Source organism: Bombina bombina, chromosome 9, assembly GCF_027579735.1.
Source record: "Bombina bombina isolate aBomBom1 chromosome 9, aBomBom1.pri, whole genome shotgun sequence".
Lineage (NCBI taxonomy): Eukaryota > Metazoa > Chordata > Amphibia > Anura > Bombinatoridae > Bombina > Bombina bombina.
Window position 1 is genome coordinate 16,910,796 of NC_069507.1, and position 12,938 is coordinate 16,923,733.

At 47.3% G+C, this 12,938-nt stretch overlaps 1 long non-coding RNA gene across 2 annotated transcripts; it reads right to left on the reverse strand.

Moving 5' to 3' along the window:
- Positions 1-5,324: 5,324 nt before the first annotated feature.
- On the reverse strand, positions 5,325-12,733 carry LOC128639774 (uncharacterized). 2 transcript variants are annotated; one of them, XR_008399254.1, is made up of 9 exons: positions 11,936-12,733; positions 11,435-11,504; positions 10,086-10,210; positions 9,622-9,686; positions 9,440-9,555; positions 8,701-8,765; positions 6,583-8,092; positions 6,275-6,451; positions 5,325-5,732 (listed from the first exon to the last, which is right to left on the reverse strand). It is a non-coding gene; the product is annotated as an uncharacterized LOC128639774 (long non-coding RNA). The 2 variants fall into 2 exon arrangements; XR_008399253.1 differs by lacking the exons at positions 11,435-11,504; positions 11,936-12,733 and having other exon boundaries at positions 5,325-5,667; positions 9,440-9,686; positions 10,016-10,305.
- Between the last annotated feature and the right edge of the window lie 205 nt (positions 12,734-12,938).

Genomic DNA, 12,938 nt, shown 5'->3' on the forward strand with positions numbered 1-12,938 from the left:
ATGACTGGATAACCCTGTGTAAATCAGTGGGGTGTGCGTCACATGACTGGATAACCCTGTGTAAATCAGTGGGGTGTGCGTCACATGACTGGATATACCTGTGTAATTCAGTGGGGTGTGTGTCACATGACTGGATAACCCTGTGTAAATCAGTGGGGTGTGTGTCACATGACTGGATAACCCTGTGTAAATCAGTGGGGTGTGCGTCACATGACTGGATAACCCTGTGTAAATCAGTGGGGTGTGTGTCACATGACTGGATAACCCTGTGTAAATCAGTGGGGTGTGCGTCACATGACTGGATAACCCTGTGTAAATCAGTGGGGTGTGTGTCACATGACTGGATAACCCTGTGTAAATCAGTGGGGTGTGCGTCCCATGACTGGATAGCCCTGCGTAAATCAGTGGGGTGTGTGTCACATGACTGGATAACCCTGTGTAAATCAGTGGGGTGTGCGTCACATGACTGGATAGCCCTGCGTAAATCAGTGGGGTGTGTGTCACATGACTGGATAACCCTGTGTAAATCAGTGGGGTGTGCGTCACATGACTGGATAACCCTGTGTAAATCAGTGGGGTGTGTGTCACATGACTGGAAAACCCTGTGTAAATCAGTGGGGTGTGCGTCACATGACTGGATAGCCCTGCGTAAATCAGTGGGGTGTGCGTCCCATGACTGGATAACCCTGTGTAAATCAGTGGGGTGTGTGTCACATGACTGGATAGCCCTGTGTAAATCAGTGGGGTGTGCGTCACATGACTGGATAACCCTGTGTAAATCAGTGGGGTGTGCGTCACATGACTGGATAGCCCTGCGTAAATCAGTGGGGTGTGGGTCACATGACTGGATAACCCTGTGTAAATCAGTGGGGTGTGTGTCACATGACTGGATAACCCTGTGTAAATCAGTGGGGTGTGCGTCACATGACTGGATAACCCTGTGTAAATCAGTGGGGTGTGCGTCACATGACTGGATATACCTGTGTAAATCAGTGGGGTGTGTGTCACATGACTGGATAACCCTGTGTAAATCAGTGGGGTGTGCGTCACATGACTGGATAACCCTGTGTAAATCAGTGGGGTGTGTGTCACATGACTGGATAACCCTGTGTAAATCAGTGGGGTGTGCGTCACATGACTGGATAACCCTGTGTAAATCAGTGGGGTGTGCGTCACATGACTGGATATACCTGTGTAATTCAGTGGGGTGTGTGTCACATGACTGGATAACCCTGTGTAAATCAGTGGGGTGTGCGTCACATGACTGGATAACCCTGTGTAAATCAGTGGGGTGTGCGTCACATGACTGGATAACCCTGTGTAAATCAGTGGGGTGTGCGTCACATGACTGGATAACCCTGTGTAAATCAGTGGGGTGTGCGTCACATGACTGGATAACCCTGTGTAAATCAGTGGGGTGTGCGTCACATGACTGGATAACCCTGTGTAAATCAGTGGGGTGTGCGTCACATGACTGGATAACACTGTGTAAATCAGTGGGGTGTGCGTCACATGACTGGATATTCCTGTGTAAATCAGTGGGGTGTGCGTCACATGACTGGATATTCCTGTGTAAATCAGTGGGGTGTGCGTCACATGACTGGATAACCCTGTGTAAATCAGTGGGGTGTGCGTCACATGACTGGATAACCCTGTGTAAATCAGTGGGGTGTGCGTCACATGACTGGATAACACTGTGTAAATCAGTGGGGTGTGCGTCACATGACTGGATATTCCTGTGTAAATCAGTGGGGTGTGCGTCACATGACTGGATATTCCTGTGTAAATCAGTGGGGTGTGTGTCACATGACTGGATAACCCTGTGTAAATCAGTGGGGTGTGCGTCACATGACTGGATAACCCTGTGTAAATCAGTGGGGTGTGCGTCACATGACTGGATAAACCTGTGTAAATCAGTGGGGTGTGCGTCACATGACTGGATAGCCCTGTGTAAATCAGTGGGGTGTGCGTCACATGACTGGATAGCCCTGTGTAAATCAGTGGGGTGTGCGTCACATGACTGGATAGCCCTGTGTAAATCAGTGGGGTGTGCGTCACATGACTGGATAACCCTGTGTAAATCAGTGGGGTGTGCGTCACATGACTGGATAGCCCTGTGTAAATCAGTGGGGTGTGCGTCACATGACTGGATAACCCTGTGTAAATCAGTGGGGTGTGCGTCACATGACTGGATAACCCTGTGTAAATCAGTGGGGTGTGTGTAAATCAGTGGGGTGTGCGTCACATGACTGGATAACCCTGTGTAAATCAGTGGGGTGTGCGTCACATGACTGGATAGCCCTGTGTAAATCAGTGGGGTGTGCGTCACATGACTGGATAACCCTGTGTAAATCAGTGGGGTGTGCGTCACATGACTGGATAACCCTGTGTAAATCAGTGGGGTGTGTGTCACATGACTGGATAACCCTGTGTAAATCAGTGGGGTGTGTGTAAATCAGTGGGGTGTGCGTCACATGACTGGATAACCCTGTGTAAAACAGTGGGGTGTGCGTCACATGACTGGATAACCCTGTGCAAATCAGTGGGGTGTGCGTCACATGACTGGATAACCCTGTGTAAATCAGTGGGGTGTGCGTCACATGACTGGATAACCCTGTGTAAATCAGTGGGGTGTGTGTAAATCAGTGGGGTGTGCGTCACATGACTGGATAACCCTGTGTAAATCAGTGGGGTGTGCGTCACATGACTGGATAACCCTGTGTAAATCAGTGGGGTGTGTGTCACATGACTGGATAACCCTGTGTAAATCAGTGGGGTGTGTGTAAATCAGTGGGGTGTGCGTCACATGACTGGATAACCCTGTGTAAAACAGTGGGGTGTGCGTCACATGACTGGATAACCCTGTGCAAATCAGTGGGGTGTGCGTCACATGACTGGATAACCCTGTGTAAATCAGTGGGGTGTGCGTCACATGACTGGATAACACTGTGTAAATCAGTGGGGTGTGCGTCACATGACTGGATATTCCTGTGTAAATCAGTGGGGTGTGCGTCACATGACTGGATAACCCTGTGTAAAACAGTGGGGTGTGCGTCACATGACTGGATAACCCTGTGCAAATCAGTGGGGTGTGCGTCACATGACTGGATAAGAAATAAATGTATCTCGCTAGAACTGTTACATAACAAATTCTGGATACAAAACTTTATGCACTAAATGTGTCTAAGCCAGCAGCAGATGGAGCAGACAGAAAAGCCTGGTCTTGCTGAGGTGCTTTCCCAGCATGCTCTCTGCAGATAAACCAGGCCACCATTTGCTTTGTGATTGTTTTGGTGTTTTGCACAACCTCACTCTCTAAATGATGCTTCACTTTTGCTAAAATGTAATTCACGTTTCTTTTTCTTTACTTTTTGTTGTTCCTTGTGATTCCTCATCACTAGAATGCCACCCGGTTACAGTTAAAGGGACATAACTGGTTTTCTTTATGTACACACAGTATAGAAACCAGTTATTAATTGCTGCTTTGCAAGAGATCTGCATAGAAACAAAATATTCCAAACGCATTAAAACTGTAACTTTGTTAGTAGCGTTTTGCAGCCCAGAGCACACCTCTTGGAAAGCCTCTTGAGCATTTTTATATTACCTGGTTTGCTATCATATAGGAACATATATAAATGAGCTCCTGCACCGATCAAGCAATCGCTATGTAGCATGTTGCAGGGTAGTGCTCTCATGTCTGCAGGATGTATTCCAGCCACTCTGGCAGCAGTGGAAAACTACATTTCTATCCTGCTGCATATTTTATGGTACATTTGATTTAGCATTGTCTTTCCCTTTAATCTTCTTTATTAGTTGTGTTTATGTAAATCTGTAAATAACCTCAACAAACAAACAATAAGCAGATCTATCAGAGACAGGGACTCTCATTTCTTTTGATTTCCATGGACCTTTATGGCATGTGTTCAGCCCAGTGGTTTACTCTTATCAGTAGGAGGTGATTATTAACCTCTTCATGGCTGTGGCACAAACAAAAAAGCTTTAGTACAAAGGGTTGGGAAATGTTTTATTGCCCATATACAGCTCTGTAGCAAGGGAACAGTTTATTGCAGCTTTTACTGAGGTGCTAAAGTATCTGCAGGCTGTGATCAGAGTGTGTGAGGTTGGTCTCTCCAGTAGTACAATAAATATATATATAGCTTTATACACAGTTTACTGAGTAATGGGCCATAACAAGACTTTATAGTCATACATAGAATTATAAATAGAAATTGTGAGCAACTATCATATCTCTGTACAGTGGAAACATCATTGAGAAATTGCTGGTCTGTTGACTAAACCAGGACTATTTCCTGGGATTATTGTCTCAGAGGGTCAGGGTATGTAGTCAGGTCAGACAAATAGCCTGAGATTGTGGTACTGACAACTTATGGTCACTGCATGAGGTCTGTATATGGCCCCCGAAGTATAAAATCAGTGATCTTTCAAAACAGTTTTTGCACTTAATGTTCTGCTATGTTTTCAGAATTTCTTTCCCTTATAACAGTCTCATGTCTATTCCACAAGCAGGCTCACATGTTCATACCTTACCCTTCTCACAAGCAGTTTATATCGGCCCCTCTCTCCTTACCTTAGCTCACATGCTCATACCTTACCCTTCTCACAAGCAGTTTATATCGGCCCCTCTCTCCTTACCTTAGCTCACATGCTCATACCTTACCCTTCTCCACAAGCAGTTTATATCGGCCCCTCTCTCCTTACCTCAGCTCACATGTTCATACCTTACCCTTCTCACAAGCAGTTTATATCGGCCCCTCTCTCCTTACCTTAGCTCACATGCTCATACCTTACCCTTCTCCACATGCAGTTTATATCGGCCCCTCTCTCCTTACCTTAGCTCACATGCTCATACCTTACCCTTCTCACAAGCAGTTTATATCGGCCCCTCTCTCCTTACCTCTCCTTACCTTAGCTCACATGCTCATACCTTACCCTTCTCCACAAGCAGTTTATATCGGCCCCTCTCTCCTTACCTTAGCTCACATGCTCATACCTTACCCTTCTCCACAAGCAGTTTATATCGGCCCCTCTCTCCTTACCTTAGCTCACATGCTCATACCTTACCCTTCTCCACAAGCAGTTTATATCGGCCCCTCTCTCCTTACCTTAGCTCACATGCTCATACCTTACCCTTCGCCACAAGCAGTTTATATCGGCCCCTCTCTCCTTACCTTAGCTCACATGCTCATACCTTACCCTTCTCCACAAGCAGTTTATATCGGCCCCTCTCTCCTTACCTTAGCTCACATGTTCATACCTTACCCTTCTCACATGCAGTTTATATTGGCCCCTCTCTCCTTACCTTAGCTCACATGCTCATACCTTACCCTTCTCACATGCAGTTTATATCGGCCCCTCTCTCCTTACCTTAGCTCACATGCTCATACCTTACCCTTCTCACATGCAGTTTATATCGGCCCCTCTCTCCTTACCTTAGCTCACATGCTCATACCTTACCCTTCTCCACAAGCAGTTTATATCGGCCCCTCTCTCCTTACCTTAGCTCACATGCTCATACCTTACCCTTCTCCACAAGCAGTTTATATCGGCCCCTCTCTCCTTACCTTAGCTCACATGCTCATACCTTACCCTTCTCACATGCAGTTTATATCGGCCCCTCTCTCCTTACCTTAGCTCACATGCTCATACCTTACCCTTCTCACATGCAGCTTATATCAGCCCCTCTCTCCTTACCTTAGCTCACATGCTCATACCTTACCCTTCTCCACAAGCAGTTTATATCGGCCCCTCTCTCCTTACCTTAGCTCACATGCTCATACCTTACCCTTCTCCACAAGCAGTTTATATCGGCCCCTCTCTCCTTACCTTAGCTCACATGCTCATACCTTACCCTTCTCCACAAGCAGTTTATATCGGCCCCTCTCTCCTTACCTTAGCTCACATGCTCATACCTTACCCTTCTCCACAAGCAGTATATATCGGCCCCTCTCTCCTTACCTTAGCTCACATGCTCATACCTTACCCTTCTCCTCATGCAGTTTATATCGGCCCCTCTCTCCTCTCCTTACCTTAGCTCACATGCTCATACCTTACCCTTCTCCACAAGCAGTTTATATCGGCCCCTCTCTCCTCTGTTTACCTTAGCTCACATGCTCATACCTTACCCTTCTCACACACAGTTTATATCGGCCCCTCTCTCCTTACCTTAGCTCACATGCTCATACCTTACCCTTCTCCACAAGCAGTTTATATCGGCCCCTCTCTCCTCTCCTTACCTTAGGTCACATGCTCATACCTTACCCTTCTCACATGCAGTTTATATCGGCCCCTCTCTCCTTACCTTAGCTCACATGCTCATACCTTACCCTTCTCCTCATGCAGTTTATATCGGCCCCTCTCTCCTTACCTTAGCTCACATGCTCATACCTTACCCTTCTCCTCATGCAGTTTATATCGGCCCCTCTCTCCTTACCTTAGCACACATGCTCATACCTTACCCTTCTCCACAAGCAGTTTATATCGGCCCCTCTCTCCTTACCTTAGCTCACATGCTCATAACTTACCCTTCTCACACACAGTTTATATCGGCCCCTCTCTCCTTACCTTAGCTCACATGCTCATACCTTACCCTTCTCACATGCAGTTTATATCGGCCCCTCTCTCCTCTCCTTACCTTAGCTCACATGCTCATACCTTACCCTTCTCCACAAGCAGTTTATATCGGCCCCTCTCTCCTCTCCTTACCTTAGCTCACATGCTCATACCTTACCCTTCTCCACAAGCAGTTTATATCGGCCCCTCTCTCCTTACCTTAGCACACATGCTCATACCTTACCCTTCTCCACAAGCAGTTTATATCGGCCCCTCTCTCCTTACCTTAGCTCACATGCTCATACCTTACCCTTCTCCACAAGCAGTTTATATCGGCCCCTCTCTCCTTACCTTAGGTCACATGCTCATACCTTACCCTTCTCCACAAGCAGTTTATATCGGCCCCTCTCTCCTTACTTTAGCTCACATGCTCATACCTTACCCTTCTCCACAAGCAGTTTATATCGGCCCCTCTCTCCTCTGTTTACCTTAGCTCACATGCTCATACCTTACCCTTCTCACACACAGTTTATATCGGCCCCTCTCTCCTTACCTTAGCTCACATGCTCATAGCTTACCCTTCTCCACATGCAGTTTATATCGGCCCCTCTCTCCTTACCTTAGCTCACATGCTCATACCTTACCCTTCTCCACATGCAGTTTATATCGGCCCCTCTCTCCTTACCTTAGCTCACATGCTCATACCTTACACTTCTCCACAAGCAGTTTATATCGGCCCCTCTCTCCTTACCTTAGCTCACATGCTCATACCTTACCCTTCTCCACAAGCAGTTTATATCGGCCCCTCTCTCCTTACCTTAGCTCACATGCTCATACTTTATCCCTTATCCACAAGCAGTTTATATCGGCCCCTCTCTCCTTTCCTCTCCTTACCTTAGCTCACATGCTCACACCTTACCCTTCTCCACATGCAGTTTATATCGGCCCCTCTCTCCTTACCTTAGCTCACATGCTCATACCTTACCCTTCTCCACAAGCAGTTTATATCGGCCCCTCTCTACTCTCCTTACCTTAGCTCACATGCTCATACTTTACCCCTTATCCACAAGCAGTTTATATTGGCCCCTCTCTACTCTCCTTACCTTAGCTCACATGCTCATACCTTACCCTTCTCCACACACAGTTTATATCGGCCCCTCTCTCCTTACCTTAGCACACATGCTCATACCTTACCCTTCTCCACAAGCAGTTTATATTGGCCCCTCTCTACTCTCCTTACCTTAGCTCACATGCTCATACCTTACCCTTCTCCACAAGCAGTTTATATCGGCCCCTCTCTCCTTACCTTAGCTCACATGCTCATACCTTACCCTTCTCCACAAGCAGTTTATATCGGCCCCTCTCACCTTACCTTAGCTCACATGCTCATACCTAACCCTTCTCACATGCAGTTTATATCGGCCCCTCTCTCCTTACCTTAGCTCACATGCTCATACCTTACCCTTCTCACATGCAGCTTATATCGGCCCCTCTCTCCTTACCTTAGCTCACATGCTCATACCTTACCCTTCTCCACAAGCAGTTTATATCGGCCCCTCTCTCCTTACCTTAGCTCACATGCTCATACCTTACCCTTCTCCACAAGCAGTTTATATCGGCCCCTCTCTCCTTACCTTAGCTCACATGCTAATACCTTACCCTTCTCCACAAGCAGTTTATATCGGCCCCTCTCTCCTTACCTTAGCTCACATGCTCATACCTTACCCTTCTCCACAAGCAGTTTATATCGGCCCCTCTCTCCTTACCTTAGCTCACATTCTCATACCTTACCCTTCTCCACAAGCAGTTTATATCGGCCCCTCTCTCCTTACCTTAGCTCACATGCTCATACCTTACCCTTCTCCTCATGCAGTTTATATCGGCCCCTCTCTCCTCTCCTTACCTTAGCTCACATGCTCATACCTTACCCTTCTCCACAAGCAGTTTATATCGGCCCCTCTCTCCTCTGTTTACCTTAGCTCACATGCTCATACCTTACCCTTCTCACACACAGTTTATATCGGCCCCTCTCTCCTTACCTTAGCTCACATGCTCATACCTTACCCTTCTCCACAAGCAGTTTATATCGGCCCCTCTCTCCTCTCCTTACCTTAGGTCACATGCTCATACCTTACCCTTCTCACATGCAGTTTATATCGGCCCCTCTCTCCTTACCTTAGCTCACATGCTCATACCTTACCCTTCTCCACATGCAGTTTATATCGGCCCCTCTCTCCTTACCTTAGCTCACATGCTCATACCTTACCCTTCTCCACAAGCAGTTTATATCGGCCCCTCTCTCCTTACCTTAGCTCACATGCTCATACCTTACCCTTCTCCACAAGCAGTTTATATCGGCCCCTCTCTCCTTACCTTAGCTCACATGCTCATACCTTACCCTTCTCCACAAGCAGTTTATATCGGCCCCTCTCTCCTTACCTTAGCTCACATGCTCATACCTTACCCTTCTCCACATGCAGTTTATATCGGCCCCTCTCTCCTTACCTTAGCTCACATGCTCATACCTTACCCTTCTCCACAAGCAGTTTATATCGGCCCCTCTCTCCTTACCTTAGCTCACATGCTCATACCTTACCCTTCTCCTCATGCAGTTTATATCGGCCCCTCTCTCCTCTCCTTACCTTAGCTCACATGCTCATACCTTACCCTTCTCCACAAGCAGTTTATATCGGCCCCTCTCTCCTCTGTTTACCTTAGCTCACATGCTCATACCTTACCCTTCTCACACACAGTTTATATCGGCCCCTCTCTCCTTACCTTAGCTCACATGCTCATACCTTACCCTTCTCCACAAGCAGTTTATATCGGCCCCTCTCTCCTCTCCTTACCTTAGGTCACATGCTCATACCTTACCCTTCTCACATGCAGTTTATATCGGCCCCTCTCTCCTTACCTTAGCTCACATGCTCATACCTTACCCTTCTCCTCATGCAGTTTATATCGGCCCCTCTCTCCTCTCCTTACCTTAGCTCACATGCTCATACCTTATCCTTCTCCACATGCAGTTTATATCGGCCCCTCTCTCCTTACCTTAGCTCACATGCTCATACCTTACCCTTCTCACATGCAGTTTATATCGGCCCCTCTCTCCTTACCTTAGCTCACATGCTCATACCTTACCCTTCTCCACAAGCAGTTTATATCGGCCCCTCTCTCCTTACCTTAGCTCACATGCTCATACCTTACCCTTCTCCACAAGCAGTTTATATCGGCCCCTCTCTCCTTACCTTAGCTCACATGCTCATACCTTACCCTTCTCCACAAGCAGTTTATATCGGCCCCTCTCTCCTTACCTTAGCACACATGCTCATACCTTACCCTTCTCCACAAGCAGTTTATATCGGCCCCTCTCTCCTTACCTTAGCTCACATGCTCATACCTTACCCTTCTCACACACAGTTTATATCGGCCCCTCTCTCCTTACCTTAGCTCACATGCTCATACCTTACCCTTCTCACATGCAGTTTATATCGGCCCCTCTCTCCTCTCCTTACCTTAGCTCACATGCTCATACCTTACCCTTCTCACATGCAGTTTATATCGGCCCCACTCTCCTTACCTTAGCTCACATGCTCATACCTTACCCTTCTCACATGCAGTTTATATCGGCCCCTCTCTCCTTACCTTAGCTCACATGCTCATACCTTACCCTTCTCCACAAGCAGTTTATATCGGCCCCTCTCTCCTCTCCTTACCTTAGCTCACATGCTCATACCTTACCCTTCTCCACAAGCAGTTTATATCGGCCCCTCTCTCCTTACCTTAGCACACATGCTCATACCTTACCCTTCTCCACAAGCAGTTTATATCGGCCCCTCTCTCCTTACCTTAGCTCACATGCTCATACCTTACCCTTCTCCACAAGCAGTTTATATCGGCCCCTCTCTCCTTACCTTAGGTCACATGCTCATACCTTACCCTTCTCCACAAGCAGTTTATATCGGCCCCTCTCTCCTTACCTTAGCTCACATGCTCATACCTTACCCTTCTCCACAAGCAGTTTATATCGGCCCCTCTCTCCTCTGTTTACCTTAGCTCACATGCTCATACCTTACCCTTCTCACACACAGTTTATATCGGCCCCTCTCTCCTTACCTTAGCTCACATGCTCATAGCTTACCCTTCTCCACATGCAGTTTATATCGGCCCCTCTCTCCTTACCTTAGCTCACATGCTCATACCTTACCCTTCTCCACATGCAGTTTATATCGGCCCCTCTCTCCTTACCTTAGCTCACATGCTCATACCTTACACTTCTCCACAAGCAGTTTATATCGGCCCCTCTCTCCTTACCTTAGCTCACATGCTCATACCTTACCCTTCTCCACAAGCAGTTTATATCGGCCCCTCTCTCCTTACCTTAGCTCACATGCTCATACTTTATCCCTTATCCACAAGCAGTTTATATCGGCCCCTCTCTCCTTTCCTCTCCTTACCTTAGCTCACATGCTCACACCTTACCCTTCTCCACATGCAGTTTATATCGGCCCCTCTCTCCTTACCTTAGCTCACATGCTCATACCTTACCCTTCTCCACAAGCAGTTTATATCGGCCCCTCTCTACTCTCCTTACCTTAGCTCACATGCTCATACTTTACCCCTTATCCACAAGCAGTTTATATTGGCCCCTCTCTACTCTCCTTACCTTAGCTCACATGCTCATACCTTACCCTTCTCCACAAGCAGTTTATATCGGCCCCTCTCTCCTTACCTTAGCTCACATGCTCATACCTTACCCTTCTCCACAAGCAGTTTATATCGGCCCCTCTCTCCTTACCTTAGCTCACATGCTCATACCTTACCCTTCTCCACATGCAGTTTATATCGGCCCTTCTCTCCTTACCTTACCTTAGCTCACATGCTCATACCTTACCCTTCTCACATGCAGTTTATATCGGCCCCTCTCTCCTTACCTTAGCTCACATGCTCATACCTTACCCTTCTCCACAAGCAGTTTATATTGGCCCCTCTCTCCTCTCCTTACCTTAGCTCACATGCTCATACCTTACCCTTCTCCACAAGCAGTTTATATCGGCCCCTCTCTCCTTACCTTAGCTCACATGCTCATACCTTACCCTTCTCCACAAGCAGTTTATATTGGCCCCTCTCTCCTTTCCTCTCCTTACCTTAGCTCACATGCTCATACCTTACCCTTCTCCACATGCAGTTTATATCGGCCCCTCTCTCCTCTCCTTACCTTAGCTCACATGCTCATACCTTATCCTTCTCCACATGCAGTTTATATCGGCCCCTCTCTCCTTTCCTCTCCTTACCTTAGCTCACATGCTCATACCTTACCCTTCTCCACATGCAGTTTATATCGGCCCCTCTCTCCTCTCCTTACCTTAGCTCACATGCTCATACCTTACCCTTCTCACATGCAGTTTATATCGGCCCCTCTCTCCTTACCTTAGCTCACATGCTCATACCTTACCCTTCTCACATGCAGTTTATATCGGCCCCTCTCTCCTTACCTTAGCTCACATGCTCATACCTTATCCTTCTCCACATGCAGTTTATATCGGCCCCTCTCTCCTTTCCTCTCCTTACCTTAGCTCACATGCTCATACTTTACCCTTCTCCACAAGCAGTTCATATTGGCCCCTCTCTCCTTTCCTCTCCTTACCTTAGCTCTCATGAACTACTTTCTATTTTAAAATCTATGTCACTAAACTGCACCACCTCACAGAAATGCCCCCACTGCTATAAATCTCATTCTCACCTACTCTTACTTTCCATCTTGCTGCTATTAGCATCAGGCGATATCTCTCCAAATCCTGGGTCCACCCTCATTCCCACCATTACCCAATCACGCACTCCTTATGGAAACTTTAATAAAAGCAACACACATAACCTTATTTCCATCCAATGCATCCCATACGCACACACTCCTTTAACCAGCGCACTATGGAACTCTCGTTCTGTCTGCAACAAACTCACAACCATTCATGACCTGTTGATATCAAATGCTTTCACCCTTTTAGCGATTACCAAAACCTGGCTATCTCCTTCTGACACTGTTTCCACTGCTGCTCTCACACATGGTGGTCTTCACTTTAGCCATACCCGGAAGCCAGGTGAGAAACATGGCGGTGGTTTTGGGATCCTGCTCTCCGCCTGCTGCACTTTCCAGTACCTACCTCCAATCCCATCTTTCTCCTCTCCCTTTGAAGTTCACTGTATTTGCCTGTTCTCCCCCCTCTCCCTCAGAATGGCAGTCATCTATTGGCCTCCTGGACCAACCTCTCAATTCCTTGACAAATTTGCCGCCTGGCTTCCTCACTTTCTCTCTACAAATATACCAACACTAATTCTTGGGGACTTCAACATTCCCATTGACAACCCGT